The sequence below is a fragment of the Falco cherrug genome, chromosome 8 (assembly GCF_023634085.1).
Source record: "Falco cherrug isolate bFalChe1 chromosome 8, bFalChe1.pri, whole genome shotgun sequence".
Lineage (NCBI taxonomy): Eukaryota > Metazoa > Chordata > Aves > Falconiformes > Falconidae > Falco > Falco cherrug.
The window spans coordinates 4,797,584-4,805,707 of record NC_073704.1 but is presented as its reverse complement, the minus strand read 5'-3'; the positions used below and the strand labels follow the sequence as shown (position 1 = coordinate 4,805,707).

The following is an 8,124-nucleotide window of genomic DNA, read 5'->3' as shown; positions in this document are numbered from 1 at the left end:
GTTTTTTTTCCCCTTGCAAGAGTTAAAAGGCTAATAGCAAAACTGGGTTTGTTATCTAACTTGTGATCGGTTAGCAAAGTGACAGCTAAGCTGCTGAAAATCTCCCCCACTGAGGCCGGGCTACTGCTGCCAAAGCAAGAGCAGCAACAGCGTCAGTTCGTAAGAGTACTTAATTCAAAATTAGGTAGGGGAAATCAGGATAGGTGTTAGCGTTGCTTACCTGGATGCGGCACTAGGCCTTCTCCGCAGAAGTTCCTCTCTAGCTGCTGAGACAGGTGACAAAATGGTTTAATATGCCCGACTCTAGGATATAGATACCTACATGTTTGCTGGTGTTCGGAGATTCTTGGGCATAGGGTACTTACATGTATCAGCATAAGGAAACCTTCCCAAATACCATGAAAATAGCACCTTGTAGAAGGAGACGCATCTGTTCTCCTGGCAGCCAGCTTAGCCGATGCACGGGAGGCCTGCTGTGGTATCCATACATCACTTTAACGACCTATTTCAGAGTGCATATTTGAAGTAGTAGCTTTGAAGGCCTGAAAGCGAATAGTCTCCTGTGTGGTGCAGTACGAAGGCAAGCTGCTGGAAACTACGCCGCTAAAAGCTCTGAAGAAACATTTTGCTAAAAATACTCAGATGAAAAATGTTGGAAACAGGAATGACGCTTCATATCTTGTCAGTGAAAGCCACGCTCTTCCCACTTCACTACTGCCTTTCAGACAAAGTGGTGGACCCTGTCCTCCCCCTCCTTGTCTAACACCGTGTACTGGAAGGCCATTAGTGGAAACATTTATTTTTTATTTTTTTTTGAGGGGGGTTATATCTTACAGCAGGCAAAATCTTGTCACTTCCATCCATGTATAGAAAACAGCAAGCTTCATCCTGAGGCACTCAAAGCAAGCCCCTGGGAATGACTCTGCTGGAGGGTTTGACTTCTCGCATTTTAACACCAATGCAGATATTTGTTGGGAGTAAGCAGTGCTGACCCGTGACGTACTGGTAAGTCAGCCATCCTTCATCTGAGTTACGCGGTTCGCAGGCTGGAAGGCAGAGGGGAAGGCTGTAGCATTACTTAGAATGGGAGCAGCCGTGACTCCACCTGTATGTTTAGCAGTGAGGTCGTTTGTTTGTTGGGGCTGCCACGGTGATGGCGGGGCACGGGTACTCTGCTCTGAACTCTGGTTTATATTAAGAGGATGCATATACCTCAGAAGCCACTTTTGAGCATGCTAGTAACAGTGCTGCTATAACGCATCTTTCACCTGGTGGGAGGGTGGAGGGCAGAGCTGCACCCACAGGAGACGCCCCAACACCCACCCCAAGGTCTTAACCCCCGAGAAATGGAAACGCAGCCCTGTAGGCAGGCGGGCTCCCTCCCCGCAAGGCCTCAGGCTCTGGAAGGGGCAGCGGACAGGCTGGTGCCTCCCGGCACACCCAGCTCCTGTGATCCCTCGCGGTCAGCCGGCATCTGGGCTCGACCGTTCCCTGAGCCTTGGCAAGCCGTGCTTGTGCATGCTGACCTGCCGAGTGTGTCCTTGTGCCGGCCGAGGACTGTGCCAGTAGCGAGACCACCTGATCTTTGTGTACAGTTGTCATGGGGAAGAAGCTTCCAGAAATAAAATACTTACGTCACCTCCCAAACAAAACCCACACGCTTGGGTAGGGACAGGGTGCTCGTTTCAAAGCCAAGACCATGTACTCTACAATACAGCAGCTGTTTGTAAACAGCTACGGCGCTGAAAACTCTTAAAAAGTCATCTGTCATTAGGTGTGAGTGCTGCCTAATCAAAGCCAAAAATTAGTTTAAAACGCATTGTTACAGAAAAGTGGAAAAAACTAGTGCACTTTTTTTGTTCTGTAAATTTACAGTCATATGGATGTCAAAACATGAATGTAAACATGCTTCAATAGACACCGCTTTGCGTGAAGAGCCTTACTTAGAATTCGTTTCCACAAGTTAGTGAGCTGTCCGATGATAGTGCATTGCACACTTTGTATTTCCTCCTAATCAGACGTTAATGTGAAAAATAGACAATTAATTGTTAACGGTTTCAGACTAAACCAGCTAGGGTTAACTCAGTTACTTGGCAGCAAAGGGCTTCTCATACAGTCAGGTTGCACGTCGTGGCTCTTCGGACAATATATTACTTAACGACTGTGAGGGACATTTTCTTCTCTTGTAAATTATTTACATGGGAGTAATATTATTATGAATTTTAAGGAAAGTTTTTAATTAGGCATTTTGCTTTTTTTGTTTATAAAAGCCTTGGTATGACAGAAAATACACGTATTTTAAAACCTGTAAAGGTTTGTCAAAATTTGTTTGCCTGAGAATTCCTGTATTTTTTTTATTTCTCTCAAACGTAAAGGGAGAGGAGCGGGAAAACACAACGACACTGTTATAACTACAGCCAGTTTTCTGCTCTTGTATTTTTCTCTCTTTTTTATAACAGGTGTTTAGATAACCTTCCGGTATACATAGCTGAAAAGAAGAATCACAGCTCCCCAAACATTATGCAATTTTTGTTTCCATCCCTCTTATCTAGAGATCTAGAACTGATACCACCTTTTCAGAACCTTGGACCCGATGGATTTTTCCCTAAATGAAAAATTTCAACAGAACAAATAGAGAAAATATGTTAAGACTAACTGACAAATGACAGGTTTTGAAAACTCTGAGGTTTTAAAAAATAGAAAGTACAGAAAGAAAAAAAAAAAATTGAACTGATTTCTCCCACCCCCACAACCCCAAATGTGTGCTATAGCAGGAGAGACACACTGAAAAATTTTTGTCTTTTTTTCTTAAATCAGGCTTCAGCTCTGTGGCAAAACAAGTGCAAGCTGAGCAGAGAGATCTGTACGGGTGGTGTTTCAAAACCACTGGCTGCACCAAAGCCTATTACTGTGTAATTGTGTCAGCAACACTTTAGCACGGCTTTAGAGGCAAGAAGGAAATCTCAGTGGTCATTAAAACTTCACACATTCTCATGAGAGTAAGGTGCTTTACTGGCAAAAGGTGGGTATTCACAGGAGACAATTTACATGCAATTCAGCATCTGAAGATGCAATTTAGTTTAGTGTTCAGACAGTAGAGCCTGAGTGTTCAGAATTTTCGTCAGGAAAAAACAGTTGTTAGCATTGTGTTTTCTAACCATTGTCTTGACTAAATTTGTTTTGCTTCACACAGTAGATTGAATGCACTGGGATAACAGAGAGCCCTCACTTTGTAGTTCTGTGTGTATGTTTGCTCTGCTCGTGCAGGAAATACATTGCTGGGTAGAGTTTTAGTACATTTAGTAGGCACGTTCTGACCAGACTTTTCCAAAACTTCTTCTGAAAGATACTGTGATTACAACAACGAAGAATTCAGAGGGAGGGCTGCAACCCATCTGGCTGTGCCTGCTTTGAAATGCTTTATTTTTAAAACAGTTACTTTCTGCTGGCCCTCAATACTTTTACTTTTTTTTTAAGCCTCATATATCTCAGTGGCCAGGAAAGCTCTCCATATTTACTGTGACGCCCCAAGTCAAATCTTAAAAAACTTGATAATTTTTGGCTTCTGCTTCTTTCTTCTAAAAAAATTACAAAAAATAAATAGATTGGCAAGACCATAAGAGCTGGATCATGGCAATGGGATGTGACTGAGATGCTGCTTCCCTGTGACACTGCTCAGGTGCTGCTCTAAATGTAGAGGAGAGGTGACCAGTAATTTTAACCCACTGGTTCCAGTCCAGGTTAGGTCACAGAGACTGAAAATGACTGCTGTGGACTGGTGTTTGGTGGCCCCAAACTGGTTACCCGTGAACAGCAGCTCCAAAACACGCTCTGGTCCTTGGTGGGCAGACTTGGCAGGGAAAGCTACGTTAAAGGCTGCTGTTCATAAGCAGCGGTGGCTGTATTTTTCGATTGATCAAGAATTGGGGGAAAAAATAAGAAGTGCCCATTGTGCAGCGTGTTTTAGGATCACCTGGATCCTTGTGCCTCACGTATATTTCTGCCTCGCGATCCTTTGGCTCTCTAACCCTGGGGGAGCCTTGTTCAGATAGCTCAAGCTGCCCAACCCCAGTCTGCAACGAGCCTTTTGAAGCACCCAGAATTAGAAGCGGAAGAGAATAGGATGGAGGGAAACAATGATGTCTTGAGATACAACTCTGGGAGGCTTCAACAGACCTTCCAAGTCCACCCTTCTGCCCTGAAGCAGAGTAGCTGAAGTATACTTATTCCTTGCGGATATTTGTCTAAATTTGCAAACCTCTGATAAAAGTCATGCTATGATCTATGTAATCTGTTCAGTGCTTACCTATTCTGGCAGACACAGTTTTTCCTAATAAAAGTAATCTCTTTTCCTGCAAAATTTCTATTCTAGTCTTCCATGTTTGTTTGTGGTAAGCGTCTTTGATGATAATCTTTAGGTGAAAAAATAGATGAAAGCATGCTATTGTTTCCATTAAACAACTAAAATCATCATTAGCCTTTCATTTTCATTCTCTTGGCCCTTAGAAGCACCACAATCATCCTCCAGACCTTCTTCAGGCTAATTGCTTACAGGTCAAACATTGTTCAGACTGAAATGATAATAAAGCAAAGGCAAATTTTGCCAGGGTCATTTAATACTGATAAATGTATCCGGATAGCCCTAAAGCCACTTCTTTCTCTGTTCTGGCTTATATTCCTCGTTGATTACCTTTAGTATCTGCCGCGGTCTGGTTTGGCGATGGCAGCAGCAGCAGAAGCAGGTTATCCCTGAGCTGACACCGCCTCCAGCGTGGAATCTGTGCAGGGCACCGTGCTCCGTGGGTGCCCCGGCTCGCATCGAACGGGGCAAGCGCCAGCTCCGGCCTCTGCGCAGCATTTCTTCGGGGAGTGGAATAGCAGGTTATAATTATGTAAACTGGAATTTAGCCCGGGCAGCAGGGTCACTCACCTTGAAGGTTGCAAAAGACATTGAAATAATACTCTGAACAGCTCAGGATTTTAACTGCTTGACTGACTTTGCACATAAAGGGGAGAATGTGTCACAGCTGTGTGTCTTTGCACGAAGACGCCATCATCGGATGGCAGAAATCGTGGCTGCAATTGGCGTTGCTGTAAAGCAACTCAGCACGAAATCCTGGCTCCTCAGAAACCATTGACAAAGCACCCTTTCGCTTTATAGTCCAGGGTCACAAACACGCATGACCAACAAGATAAAGTTCTAGATCTTAAAATACTGCTATAAACAGTGCTCTGAGCGCTATGTTTGGTCTGAAAGCGGCTGGAGTCTGAGCAACTTAAAGAACAACTTCTTAATATTGTTCATAATACAGCAGATTAAGCCTTTTAGGTAAATACCATAGTGTGGCTGTAAGGAAGGGTCACCACACGGCTCTGGGAACGCGCGTACCAGCGCTTCCCCAGCTTGTGGCTTCCTCAAGCACTTTGAAGGCGTAGGCAGCCGCCGTGGAAAGAAGCATTCCCACTTTCCACCCCCATCTGCTGCTTCTGATGCTCCTGCATCGCCTGCGCCAACACAAACTGGCACTGCCTTTGCGGGGAACTAGGCTGAGGGAACAAAATCTGGCCGGCAACGAAACCAGGTGATACACAAATAAATAGTTTAAGATGTTCACAGAGCTACAGCCAAGTTCCACCAAGAGGGAAGGGCCTCAAGAGGATTTTGGCTGCTCAGGAGGTGAGGTTGGAATGTTATGCATCTGAAATCCCACCCTGTTGTCACAGGGCCTGTCCCTGGAGTAGGAGAGCGGCAGCCAGACCTGGAGCATCCCTGGGAGGTGTTTGCTGTGATGCACGAGGCACCTCAGCTCCCATGCAGCAACTCCTGGTCCCCCCTTACACCCTCTTCCTCCTCGCCCAAACTAACGTGCTAAATAAACAAGCTTCAAATAAAGCAGTGGCCTGCGGTCCAAAGAAAATACTTTTAGAGTGACACTAGCATGGCATTAACCTGCTGAGGGGGAATCTTTTCTTAGCTTCTAAAATGAAACCAGTTAAAGAATTACAAGTTTTTTAACATGCGGTGAAGTATCTTTACTGGAGCCATGACCTTCGTCCTCTGTTGACCTTCACAGATACAGCTGTGATGCTAAGAATTAAGCTTATCTTTCAAGAACAGACACTGCTGCCATAAACTCGTCTAATTTCTTCATGAGAGTGGGAACAAAAGAATAGGCTTTGAGATAGAAGGTATTACCCAGAAAAGCAAGACTTTTTTTTTTTTCCTCCCCATTTTTCAAAATAGCTTTCTTATGCTCCTAACTCCTTCATTTTAAAACCAGCACAGAATTTAAATTATCTCAGACATAAAGCCAGTTATCAGTTTGCTATTGATGCCTCAACCTCTGTTTGTTTGCAGTGCTGCTTAGTTTATTGTATTTTTAGATTTGAGACTATGAACAAAGCTTCAGATATCTCGGCTATTTTATTTCCTTTAGTGACCAAAGGAGTTTTCATTTCTTCCTCAATCCGGTAAAACAAGCCAACAAACAAACAAACTCTCCAACATTATCTGCGATGTCATCTGTTTCATTCTTAGCCACCTACTTTACAAATAATAAAGTAACTTGGCACTCTTGTAAAGTTTGTTACTCAAAGGCAACGTGCGATTTTCCCCACCAAAGTCAGATGCTTCTGTAATGAAAGAGTTTGCTCAGGTTAAGCTTCCTCTGTGCTTTGAGCTTCCCTGGGTACTGCTCCTCTCTCGCTTACGGTCCCAGTGCTTCTAAGGAAGAAATACAGGAGAAACTAGAGGGATCTCACAGTCCTCTTCCTTCCACTTTGAAAATTAAGCCTAACCTGGCCAGAAGTTCAGGGTGCATCATTAAAATTATGTTACAGATGACTTTTCAATACGAAAGACAAAAAAAAAATCAACGGCCTGACTTGGAAGAAGACTCGGAGAGGGTTCGTGCCTCCTGCTGCAGGCACTGCAGCAGATCACAGCTGCAAAGACAAGGAAGCGCAAGTCGCACAGCGCATCACTTTGGTCTCCATCTCTTCCAGGTGAGCCAACCGAGCCTGCTCCATTCCCCATGCCACTTCAAAAATCATAGAAGCAAAAGTACTAAAAGTGTAAACCAAAGCAAAAAGCCGCGCATATACTCTTAGTACAAGAAGACTATTTAAACCCTGAAATGCGCCATACTGAAAAGAGCCCTTTTGCGCTTGGCGTAGTCCAAGTGAAAGCTGGATTTCTGAGAACTATCACATGTGCTAGGAAAGGAAAATATTCGTAGTGTTCGCTCCATCAGTCAGCGCAGTGTGTTATTTCTGGACTGCATATTCTGTGTGTAGACTCAGGATACAGTGACAGTTTGTCTTTCCTTTTCTATGGAAAATCCACTAGCTGATCTCAAGGATTAAATGGAAAGAAAAACTCACATCACTTGCAAAACAAAACCCCACTTCTAAATCAACTGGCTCAGATGAAGCCAGAAAACCACCCTGAATGCACATCAGCACAAATCACCTGGAAGCAATAAATAATAGCTTTCCAGTTACCCAGCAAAGAATGTTCCAAACCCATTTAAACTTTGAATAATGCGTTGTAAGGAGAACTACTTACAAAACAATTAAAGATGGGCTGGGATACACAAATAGTGGAGGTTTCCTGCCACCCTTCTTAGCTCAGCAATAAAACAAGCCGCTCACGTAGTTAGGGAAAACAGTGCAGTAGACCCCACAGCAATGCTGTGAAAATCTGTCTATAACACAACCTTGCTTGAGACCTCAACTTCAAGATGGGTACCAGTTCAAATACAGACATTTGGGGGGGGGGGGGGGGGGGGGGGGCAGGGGGGGGAGGAGCTGCCTATTTGCACTAAAAAGGTATTTATTCAGATGTTATTCAGGTTTTCAGGCTAAGTACAACTGTGTGATGGATAATACAGAAATCCTACATCCAGAAAAATATATTTTCAGCGTGCTTAGCTCTTTGTTACTCAAGAAAGAATGAATCGGCAGGCTCACAGGTGCCCGCTCAGGCTGCAAGACTACCATCAGCAAAAGAAAGAACAGCAAAGGGGAACAGTTTAAAGAAAAGAAAAAAAAAAAAAAAAAAGAAAAGAAAAAAAAAAACACCAAAGAAAGAAAGAACAAAGAAAAAAAGTGAGAGAGAAACAT

The 8,124-nt window shown here is 43.8% G+C and overlaps 1 long non-coding RNA gene across 1 annotated transcript; it reads right to left on the bottom strand.

Annotated features, from left to right (window-relative positions):
• Nucleotides 1–795: 795 nt before the first annotated feature.
• Nucleotides 796–7,764, bottom strand: LOC129736625 (uncharacterized). Its single transcript, XR_008733525.1, has 2 exons — nucleotides 4,691–7,764; nucleotides 796–1,046 (listed from the first exon to the last, which is right to left on the bottom strand). It is a non-coding gene; the product is annotated as an uncharacterized LOC129736625 (long non-coding RNA).
• Nucleotides 7,765–8,124: the final 360 nt, after the last annotated feature.